The 12281-nt window shown below is 50.8% G+C and overlaps 1 pseudogene; it reads left to right on the top strand.

Moving 5' to 3' along the window:
• Window positions 1-10529: 10529 nt before the first annotated feature.
• Window positions 10530-11220, top strand: LOC146789886 (18S ribosomal RNA; annotated as a pseudogene; the record flags this gene model as incomplete).
• Window positions 11221-12281: the final 1061 nt, after the last annotated feature.

Consider the following 12281-nt stretch of genomic DNA (forward strand, 5'->3'; position numbering starts at 1 on the left):
AGTCTATAAAAAATTACAGTAGGTGCTGGACAGTGACCATAAATAATTTACTATTCCCACTCCAATCTATATTGAATTAGGATTACTATATATGTTAGATTTTTTAAAACAATTACTAATTTGTAAACACTACCCACCCTTATCCCCTATAAATCCTACATCACTCTTATTAAATGAATTATCTTCTTAAAATTGTTAAATGTTAATTAAAATAACATTTCTAAATGGAAATAATTTTTTATGAATAATAAAATTTTTATATATTTATAAAACACTCCCCACCCTTATCCCCTATAACCCCAAAATACCACTTATGAAATTTATTTTATTATTAAAAAGATTAAAATTTACTTTTATTAAGAAATTAGAACTTTGCATTATATTTTTCAAAAATAAAATATTACATATATTTTGAAAGCACTCCCCACCCTTATCCCCTATAACCCCCAATTCCCACTTATGAAATTTATTGTATTAGTAATTTATTTAATTTTAATTTTTAAACCCAAAAATTAAATATCTATTTTTTTTTTATAAAATATTAAATATTTCTCAAAAACACTCCCCACCCTTATCCCCTATAACCCCAAAATCCCACTTATTAAATGTATTTTATTAGTAAAATGTTTAATTGTAAATTTTAATACAAAAATTTAAATTTAAATTTTTTTGAATTCAATATTAAATAATAAATATATATCTAAAACACTCCCCACCCTTATCCCCTTTAACCCCAAAATCCCACATATTACATTTATTTTCTTATTACAATTTTCACATTTAAAATTTTAAAATTAATTTGAAATGTTTTTATTTCTAAATATAATATTTCAAAATTTATATCATAAATTATTAAATTTTATTACTAAAATTTTTAATTTTTAATTTTCATACCAAATTTGAAATTTTTTTTTTTATTAAATATTAAATATTAAATATATATCTAATACACTCCCCACCCTTATCCCCTATAACCCCAAAATCCCACTGATTACATTTATTTTATTATTACAATTTTCACATTTAAAATTTAAAAACACATTTGAATTATTTTTATTTTTTTTAAATATAATATTTCTAAATTTATATCCTAAAATATTAAATTTAATATTTATTTCCAAAACACTCCCCACCCTTAACCCCTATATACACAACATCCCACTAACAATATTTTTTTTCATTATTAAAATTTAAATATTACTATTTTGTTCAAAATTTAAATTCAAATTATACAAATATTTATTAAAATATTTTATTTCTAATATATATTTTTAAAACACTCCCCACCCTTATCCCCTATAAACCCAACATCCCGCTCCTAAAATTATATATCCAAATTAAAAAAAAATTATTAATAATATTTCAATAATTATATACTAAAATATTAAATATAATATTTATTTCCAAAATACTCCCCACCCTTAACCCCTATATACACAACATCCCACTAAAAAAATTTTTTTTCATAATTAAATTTTAAATAATTGAATTTTGTTCAAAATTTAAATTTAAATTCTACAAAAATTTATTAAAATATTTTATTTCAAATATATTTTTTTAAAACACTCCCCACCCTTATCCCCTATAAACCCAACATCCCGCTCCTAAAATTATATATCAAAATTTAAAAAATTATATTAATAGAAACAAAATTGTTATTTTTAATACACTTAAATAAACATTTGCTGACACTTCTAAACAATAATTTTTTACAAATCACAAAGTAACTTAATACTATACTTTTTCGATATTTTTACTACACGATATTATGTCTTTCGATATACTATACCTCGATATTTTACTACACATCACAATCTCGACATTTTTTACATCGATATTGTTGACAGAGATATATTGTTCCATCGATATTTTGACTTCGATATTTCTGTATATCGATATTACATTTCCGATATTTTGTCTACTCACCGTTTATTACAAAACTCAAAAAATATACAAAGATGGGCCTACAACCTTCCGGCCGGCCGCTAGTAAACAAAAGAAGCATATGATACACATTGTAGAGCGCGCGTTGCGGCTGAGGAAGATGCACAGGAGTTAGCAGCGTTGATAGCCACACCTTCCGGACCCCACTGTACGGTTTCATTTTAAACTGAAATAACAACCAGAAAAAACAAAAAACCCACAAGGCAATCTACAATCAGAAATAGCAGCATGTGCTCCCCTGAGAGGGGGACCCTACCAATCCATAGGAGTATCAAGAAGGGGAAGAGATCAGGATTAGGGCTGGGTAAAACTCAATGCCCGGAACAGGGAAGATGGGTCGGCTACGGGGATGGGGCATGCGACGGGTCGGGCAATAACGGTGGAGTACAGATTCCCCCGCGGTAGGCGTTCCAGGGGCCCCAGACTTTCACCCATGTCCCAGGCTTACCTCTCGCAACATACACCACCTTTTCCCGAAACATGCACCAATCCATATGCTCCTTCCAGGCCGAGACAGTCGGGGACCTCTGAGATCCCCACAGTTGAGCAATATCACGCTTGGACACCATATATCCCAGAGTCACCCACCACGTCTGTGGCGCCGAGTAGTCGGTAGGTTCCCACACATTCAACAGGCATCTCCTCGCTTCGGGTAGCAGCACCACATGCGTAACCACACGCAGGACCTCATGCACACCACGCCAGAATCGCTCCACCTCCGGGCATTCCCACAATATATGCAGAAAGGTCCCCAAAGCGCCACACCCACGCTTACACAACCCGTCCACAGCATAGCCCATACGCAGAAGCCTCGGCCCCGTCATGTAGACTCTGTGGAGTATCTTGAGCTGGACGAAGCGAAGGCGAGCTGGTATGGCCACCTCTTTCGGGGAGGCCACCGCAAGGGTCCAGTCCTCGTCGTCCAGCTCCAGTCCATCGGCAACCCAAGCCTCACGAAGGGCAGTCAGCAATCCCGTGCAGTCATTGATCAGTTTTTTGTAGATCAGTGAGATCGTGCTGTCCGGAACGTGTCCATCCAGCACTCTATCCTCAAGGGGGGAACACTCCGGGATGGCTGCAACGTCCGGGAAGACGGAGCCCAGTGCATGACGGATCTGCAAATACCGAAAGTACTCCCTGCCATGCAAGTGGAACTCCGTCTGCAACATCTCAAACGTTTTAAATCCTCCCCTCGTCCAGAGATCCCCCACCTTGCTAATGCCTATCATGTCCCATTTCTCGAAGCCCTTCGAGGTCCACAGGGAGCCCAACTGCTCGGACGCGTATAGTGGTGACGCCCGGGTCAGACGATCCTTCCACCCCATCGCCACATTAGCCGCGTGCCACACTCGCACCATGACACGCGTGGGGCCGGTCAGCCGAGCGTCGGGTGTGCTGGAGTAGAGCGCTCGATTATAGTCCCCACCCGGGAGTAGCATCTTATCCATTTCGAATGCCGGGTTTAAAGCGGGCCCATACAGGCCGTGATTAATCGCAGCCAGCTGGGAGGCCCAATAGTATCGTTTGATATCCGGGAGGGCAATTCCGCCGTCATACCATGGGAGCGTCAGCTTCGCCAGGGCGATACGCGGCCTCCCGTCCCAGAACAGGCGGCGCTGTAAACTCTCCACCTCACGGAAGTAGCGCGCTGGGACGGGGTCCATAGTATTCTGCAAAGCGTAGAGGAAGCGCGGCAGAGACATCATCTTAAACAATGCCGCCCGGCCGAGCGGCGAGAGCGGCAAGCGCCGCCAGCGCGTGACATCTTCCTTCAGGCGCTGGAGGGGGGAAGCAAGTTCCGATCATACCGGGCCTCCGGGTCCAGAGTAATGAAGACACCCAGGTACCGAAATCCCTGCGGGGCGATCTGGATCGGACAGCCCCGCGGGAGAATGGGCGCCTCCCCAGAGAGAACATACACGCACGATTTAGCCCAGTTGATGACAAGGCCGGAGTTACGACCAAATGAATGCAAAACATCAACCAGTACTATAAGTGAGTTACGTGGGGAAGCTAGGTACAAGAGGATGTCATCAGCGTATAGGGATACGCGGTCCTCATGCTCGGGGGTCCAACGGAGACCACGGATGGAAGGCTCCCACCGCAGCCACTCTGCCAGGGGCTCCAAGGCAAGCGCAAACAGGAGCGGCGATAAGGGGCAGCCCTGCCGCGTGCCCCGGCCCAGCTCGAACGGAGCCGATACTCTGCCGTTCACCACCACCTGTGCCAATGGGCCCGAATACAGCAATTTGACCCAACTGATGAACCCTGCGCCAAAGCCAAACTTCGCAAGCATCGCCCAGATGTATGGCCATTCAAGCGTATCAAACGCCATGGTGGCGTCCAGGGATGCCAAGATGGCCGGCTCCCGTATGTACGGAACACGTGCAAGCACCCCATGCAAACGCCGCAAGTTAAGAGCTGTGTTACGATGGGGAATAAAGCCGGACTGATCCTGGTGAACCAGTTCGCCCACCACGCCGACCAGCCGATTGGCCAGGACCTTGGCGAGAATTTTAGGCTCCACGTTCAGTAGCGAAATGGGCCGATAGGAGGTAACCCGGTCCCGAGGTCTCCCCTCCTTGTGGATAACCACGATTGTAGCCAGACGCTGGTCTAGCGGGAGGGAGCCCACCGAATGGGCCTCCAGGAACATCGATCGGAGATGTGGTGCCAGCGTATCCGGTCTCAATTTGTACAACTCGATGGGGAGACCATTAGGACCCATGGCCTTGCCGGAAGCGACCGAACGTATGGCGAGGGCAATTTCGTCGGAGGTTGGAGCGGCGTCCAACGACACTCTGTCCTCCTCCGAAAGGGAAGGCAGTGCGATATCCCTGAGCAGGGTACGGGAATCCTCTTCAGAGCAGGAAGACACCGGGGAATACACCCCACGGAAATAGTCCGCGAAGCAGGAGACAATTTCTTCCGGCTCAGTAACACACACACACCGTCTGTTTTCTCAATCAGCGGGACTACACGACTCGCTCTCTCCTTTTTGTCCAGCCACGCAATCAATTTACCAGCCTTATCACCCACATCATACAATCTCCCCTGTTGCTCTCTACTGAGGCCCCTGGCTGCCTCCGTGACGAGGGCCCTATAGGCCGCTTGCTTGAGTTGGAGGACATGTAATACGGCATCCGTCACCCCACTTTCTAGATTACCCTCCAACTCGGCTATCTCAGCTTCCACCCGGGTCACCTCCTCCCGCTCGCGCCTCCGGGTGTGGGAAATGAGGGACAGGGCCTCTCCTCGTAGTACTGTCTTGAATGCCTCCCACAGTGAGACAGCCGAAGGCATGGACCCCACATTCTCGTCAAAGTAGCGCTGGAGGGATTTAATCAATTCAGCGCGAATAGTGGGGTCGCGCAAGTACCAGGGATTGATCGGGACCACCCTACCCTCACCCCTCGGAAAAAGGTCCAGGTGTAACAGAAGCGGGGAATGGTCCGAGATACCCCGTGCCAAATGGCGCACCTCTCCCACCCTCCCAACATAGGCCGCCGGGACCAGGACATAATCTAGTCGTGAGAGACTACCATGGGCCCCCGAATGGAAGGTATACTGTAACTGCGTGGGATGTTTTAAACGCCAGCAATCCACCAATCCCAAAGTGTCCAATAGACCAGAGAGCCACGCTTGGGCCCGGGGGAGGTCCCTAGGGGGGTGACGATCCACAGTCCCGGAAACCACCGCATTGGAATCCCCCCCCACCACCAGAATCCCCCCCGGAAGGCCAAGGAGGAGGCGCCCCAGGTCCGCAAAGGTAGTCGACTGCAGCCCCGGTGGGACGTATACTGACACAAAAACCACCACTTTGCCCTCCATCCTTCCCACCAAGACCGCATAACGTCCCCTGTCGTCATGGAGCACCTCATCAATCTCCAGCGGAAGCGAGTTCTTAACCATGATGCCCACACCCCTTGAGCCAGACGTAAAGCCCGAATGGGCCACTAGGCGATAGCCACGCCGATTCATGGCGCAGAAGGAGTTGCCAATGAGGTGTGTCTCCTGCAAAAAAACTACATCGGGCGAGATGCGCTTCAAGAACTGCAGGACCACCCCACGTTTAATCCTGTCCCCCAGTCCATTCACGTTCCAGGACAACAGAGTTAGTTCCCTATCCCCCATCATAGACAAGAGCCACCATTCGTCCCCCCGAGAGCACTATAGAGCTAGCACAATGATACTTTTGCCTTGTGGTGAAAACAAACAACACCCCCCCATCCCTACCCACCCACCCCAACAAAACTCCCCCCTCCCTGCACCCCTGCATGAGCCCGAACAGCCCCCCAACGTGCAGTGTGCCTGTCGCCCCATATATATAATAAAAACTAGCTAAGCCCCCTAGAGGAGGAGGGAGAACCCCCAAGAGACCCCATACAACCTCCATAGGAGGGGAAATTATACAGACAGATGCTTAATCGAGAGTGGCAACATTTTTGTCCAGAGTAAAGCCCAACATCACCCCCTCAGTCTCGATCCTGTGTGCCGTCCCCCCCCGCCCCCCAGATCACGATCCCCAGACAGAGTGTCCAGCCAGTCTCCGGCCGCTTCGGGGCGATCAAAAAAGTGCGTGCGACCCTCTACCTCCACTCGCAGCTTGGCTGGGAAGAGCATTGCGTATTTAAGGTTCAAGTCCCGAAGACGGCGCTTGACGCCCTGGAAGCTCAGTCTCTGCTTCTGGACCGCTGGGGTGAAATCCGGATAAAAGTTCACCTCCATGTTGTCAAGCTTAACCGGCCCCAAAAGTCTGGAGGCTTGCAGGATAGCGTCTCTGTCCCGAAAGTTGAAAATCCGGGCAATGAGGGGCCGCGGAGGGGCCCGACCTTCGGCCTTCCCCCGGGAACCCTGTGGGCCCGCTCCACCGCGAAGAATTTACTCAGCCCCCGTGGCTGGAGATGGGTAGCGATCAGGTCCTCCACAAATAGGTCCGCCGCCGCTTCCTCCTGTCCCTCGGGTACTCCGATGATGCGGATGTTGTTTCTCCGGGCCCGACTCTCGGAGTCCTCCAGGCGCCGATCCATAAGCGCGCTCGCCTGACTAAGCCGGCGCACCTCTGTTTGTAGCGCCGCCACATCAGTAGTAAGGCCCGATGCGGTGTGGGCCAAAGAATCAACTCGGTCGTTGGTCTTGGAAAGCTCGGCCCTCACCAGGCCAACATCCACGAGGACCGAGTCGATCTTCTGTGCCAGTGTGTCGAACCGCTGGCCTACCGAGGCCTTCATCTCGGCAATGGCGCCCATGACATCCCGCAGAGTCAGATCCGTGGGCAGGTCCGGGGCATCAGGAGGGTCCTCAGGGGATTTGAGCGGTCCGCCGGGAGATCCCTTCTGGAGGGTATAGCGGTCCATACTGTTGGCCTGATGTGTGGTGCCACGCCGGGTCGGCCTGGTCTTTGCCTGGTCTCCATCTTGTTTGGTGGCCATGGCCACTAGTCTCCCGGTCGCACCAGTCACGTCGTGAAGGGCAGGCAATCAGGGCCACAAGCTCCGGGGGGGGGCCACTCCCGATCGGCGGGGTGGGTCACAGCCGGCGGGCAGGCCAAGTCTCCCAGCGAGACCACACCAACGCAAAGAGCCCCGCGACCCAACCCTGCAGTGATTGCAAGGGGGTGCGAAAGCGCGGATTGCGCGACTCGCCAGGCCCGGTCCGCCGCTGTTGTTCACTTTGTCACTGGGTCACCCCTCAGCGCCAATCCGGGGTCTGGCGAGGAGAAGGCCGCAGACTTCAATCGGTGCTCACTCCGGTGTCCGAGGTCCGATTTGACAACGGGAAGCGGGTGCCACCTCAGCTCAGGCTCACCAACACATTCCCCTCATCCGAGACAGGATAAATTCAGGATAGTCGTGGGAGGTTGCGGAGGTCCTCGGGAGCCTCGCACCTACGCGGCCATCTTGGTTGCGCGCTAGGCTCCTCCTCCAGCCTTGATGCTCTTGACTGAGTGTCCTGGGGGTCCGAAGCGTTTAATTTGAAAAAATTAGAGTGTTCTAAGCAAGCCGGTTGCCTGAATACTTCAGCTAGGAATAATGGAATAGGACTCCGGTTCTATTTTGTTGGTTTTTGGAACTGGGGCCATGATTAAGAGGGACAGCCAGGGGCATTTGTATTGTGCCGCTAGAGGTGAACTTCTTGTCCTGACGCAAGACGAACCAAAGCGAAAGCATTTGCCAAGAATGTTTTTATTAATCAAGAACAAAAGTCGGAGGAGTAATGTTATATGGAAAGTGATGCTTGTCGATGCTAGACAATAGACATGCTGTAACAGGAAATTATACAGGAAAATGTACTAATAAAGATATTCAAACAAAAAAAAAAAAGAACGAAAGTCGGAGGTTCGAAGACAATCAGATACCGTCATAGTTCTGACCATAAACGATAATGGCGACCGGATTCCTTCCGCTATCTGGGTATCCATATATACCGTCAACCAGAGGATCTTGTGAAGGGCAACTTGGGCAGAGCCGTATCCGCAGTCAGGCCTCAGATGAGGTTCTGGGGTACGCTTCCTCTCTCGGTCACGGGCCGAATAGCATTAGTAAAAATTGTGATTTTACCCCGTCTCCTGTACGATTTCACCAATCTGCCCGTCTATGTTCCGGCGTCTTTCTTCGCAGGTTTGGTGCAGTCCCTCCGGGACTTCCTATGGGGTGCCACGTGTCACAGAGTCGCGTTGCCCAAGCTGTACCTTCCCACTGACCAAGGGGGACTTGCAATGCCGTGTTTCAAACATTACTACCTGGCTGCGCAGCTACAGTGGATAGCCCGTTGGCTGGCAGATAAAGGTCGTGAGGATACCGCGACTGCGGCGCCCCCCCTTTCAGTGGCTGACATCATTAAGCTCTTTCACCCGACCGGGAGGGTATCAAGGCCTGTGCCTCTTCTATTAGTGGTGGCCTACAAATGCTATCGCTGGTGTCTCCATCTTACCCAGACCCGGTCCCCCTATGCCCCGGCTATACCGCTCGAAGGCTCCCCTTGTGGGCAGGGGGTGCTCAGTGCTTCGGAACTAGAAGACTGGAGCGCTGCAGACATACACACCTTAGGGGACCTCTATCGAGATGGGATACTTCTTTCGTTTGCCGCCCTGGCGGAGGAGACGGGGTTAGCTCCAGGCCACTTTCTCCGTCACCGGGCTTTGGTGGCGACACTCACGGGCTGTTGGGGACCCCTAAGGGAGGAGCCAGAGCAACATCTAACGGTACAATATCTCCATGTCATGTGGCGGGGAGGCATCTGGTTAAATGGTTTGCGGCGTCCTTACGCACGCATACGGCACTTAGTTTGGCGCCGCTGCGTGGTAAGTGGGAGGCGGATCTGGCTCGACCCGTGACTGACAAGGAGTGGGACAGGGTGCTGCAGGGCCCGAAGAGAATCCCCAGGAACATGCGCTTCCGCCAAATACAATTCTTCATCTTACACAGAGCATATCTCACGCCCGCCTCTATTAATAGATACATTCACCTTGCGGATGCATGCTGCCCCCGCTGTGCGGAGCTGGACGTTGGCCTACTCCATATGTTGTGGAGATGTCCCGTACTGAGCACATACTGACAGGCAGTGCAGGAAGCGCTCTGCGAGTGCACAGGTCGTGATATCCCACTTGAGTGGCCAGCATACCTATTACACCTTTTCCACAGAACACCTTACACAAAGGTTACCTCTAGGTTCATTGACCTGGAGTTTGTGGTGGCGAAACGGCTTCTTACCAAGCGTTGGAAGATGGCTGCCCCACCACACACGAGGGCATGGCGCGGTTCCTTTCTGGTCTGGGCTAGGGCGCAGGGCACGGCCCTCTGGAGGGAGGAAACGCTAGGCCTCAGGAGGACGCCCATTGCGGCCCAGTGGGAGGCGCTCTTACAGACCATGATGCGCCTAGGGGAGGATGCTGCAGAGGCCTGTCAGGTACATGATGAGGGCGCCGCCCCGGGGGTATGGAGTTGGTCTGTCCAGCAGAGTGTCATGGCATATGATAGCGAAGACTAAGTCAGATTGGCGAGGCATAAGTGCAAACGCGACGCAGTCTGTGCAGCGACCTGAGTGGGAGGTATGGGGCTGGGGGGGGACGACTTACGGGACATTGGGTGAGCAATACTTGGACAATGGCCGGACATTGCTGCTGTTATCGTTGTTGTTGTTCTGATGGGGCGTTAGCTGCTCAGCTGTTTGGTCCCTGTTATTTTTATTAAAATTTGCTATTTGTTTATGGAGAAATCCTAGGGGAGAATAGGTGAAATATTAAAACTCTCGCCTTGGGGTCGCCCCTTATGTGGTAGGGCCTCAGGACAAAACACGGCTCTATAGTTGGTGCCACTGTCGTGGGGGCCTTCACTGTGACAGGCAACCAAGAGATACACCCATTCCTCACAGTTCATTGTATGCCCGTCTGAGTACATAGCCATAATTTAAATATTGCTGCACATTATTCTGTTTCATGATGTGATGTACACCTTTCAAAAACCTCAATAAACAGATTTATAAATAAATAGTTCTGACCATAAACGATGCCGACTAGCGATCCGGCGGCGTTATTCCCATGACCCACCGAGCAGCTTCCAGGAAACCAAAGTCTTTGGGTTCCAGGGGGAGTATGGTTGAAAAGCTGAAACTTAAAGGAATTGACGGAAGGGCACCACCAGGAGTGGAGCCTGCGGCTTAATTTGACTCAACAAGAGAAACCTCACCTGGCCCGGACACGGAAAGGATTGACAGATTGATAGCTGTTTCTCGATTCTGTGGGTGGTGGTGCATGGCCGTTCTTATTTGGTGGAGCGATTTGTCTGGTTAATTCCGATAACGAACGAGACTCATCCAGGCTAACTAGTTACACAACCCCCAGCGGTCAGCATCCAACTTCTTAGAGGGACAAGTGGCGTTCAGCTACACGCGATCGAGCAATAACAGGTCTGTGATGCCCTTAGATGTCCGGGGCTGCACGCGCACTACACTGAATGGATCAGCGTTTGTCTACCCTTCGCCAACAGGTACTGGTAACCCGCTGAACCCCGTTCGTGATAGGGATTGGGGATTGCAATCATTTCCCATGAAGGAGGAATTCCCAGTAAGTGTGGGTCATAAGCTCGTGTTCATTAAGTCCCTGCCCTTTGTACACACTGCCCGTCGCTACTACCGATTGGATGGTTTAGTGAGGTCCTCGGATCATCCTCGCCGGGGTCGGCAATGGCCCTGGTGGAGCGCCGAGAAGACGATCAAACTTGACTATCTAGAGGAAGTAATGTCGTACCAAGGTTTCTGTAGGTGAACATGCAGAAGGATCATTAACGGCGGAGGGGCCCAAGCGACCGATGGCACCAGCCCGAAGTCCTGAGCCACCTCCTGCAAGCACACCATAGGCACAGGGCCCGGCCCTGCCCTGGCGTGCCCCGGCTGGGGGAGCGGTCCGTGGCTGCATGGGGCGAATAGGTGAGGACCAGGCCTTCGGCGGCCTTTTCCACCGGGGAGGACCGGACTGATGCGTGAGGGACCGGAGACAGGGGCGGCCCCATCCCTTGTCCCTTTCCTGGGAGGGGTCAGCAGTAGGCCCTCCCAAGACAGAACCCACACTCACCCGGCATGACCCCTGGGGTGGGGGGAAACAGAATGGCAGTGCCTCCCTGGGCTGGTACCAACCCCCTTGAAGGCCCTGCCGCAGCCTGGGCCCTCCCGCGCCCAAGTCCCGGTCCGACCGGTTTTGGGTGACCGAGGAGCGGTCCTTCTCGTGTGGCAGGGCGGCCTGGAAGAGAAGGAGCCGAGAGCCTGCAGGGCACCGGGGTTCTTCTCGGTGGGAGGCGTGAAGGATGGGGAGCCACCTGGCTCTTCCTTTCTGGCGCCTCCGACCTGGGCAAGGGTGGGGTGGGCTACTCGCCAGCCCGCTGGCACGGCTTGGGCCACCCGGTGGCGGGCGGCTGACATGCAGGTGGGGAGACCCTCCCTCGTTGCCAGGTACCCAGTTTGACCCGGTCCTGTGTGGCCAGACCAAGGGGTTTGAAGACTCATGCGGTCCCTCCCGCTTCAATTAATGCTGATCTACAAGACCTAATCCCTAATGCGTTAAATTCCTTTTTCAGCAAGCTTCTTTGCAGAGGACCTAGATCGGGGCAAGTGCAGATGACTTGCTGCAGGGTTTCATCTGCCTGGTGACATAGTCAGTATTACTGGTCCCCTCTTTGTCCTTCTTTCCTCCACTTTGGTAAGAAGTCTAAAGTTGGAATGTCACCAAGTCTCAGTGTCAATAATTTCTGTTTAATCTTCAGGGAGTAAGCAGCTTCCAGGAGGGGAGTTCTTTTTGGAAATTGTAGGATTTCAGCACCAGCCGCCCATGTCACAGCTTAGCC

Source organism: Triturus cristatus, chromosome 10, assembly GCF_964204655.1.
Source record: "Triturus cristatus chromosome 10, aTriCri1.1, whole genome shotgun sequence".
In the NCBI taxonomy this organism is placed as follows: Eukaryota; Metazoa; Chordata; class Amphibia; order Caudata; family Salamandridae; genus Triturus; species Triturus cristatus.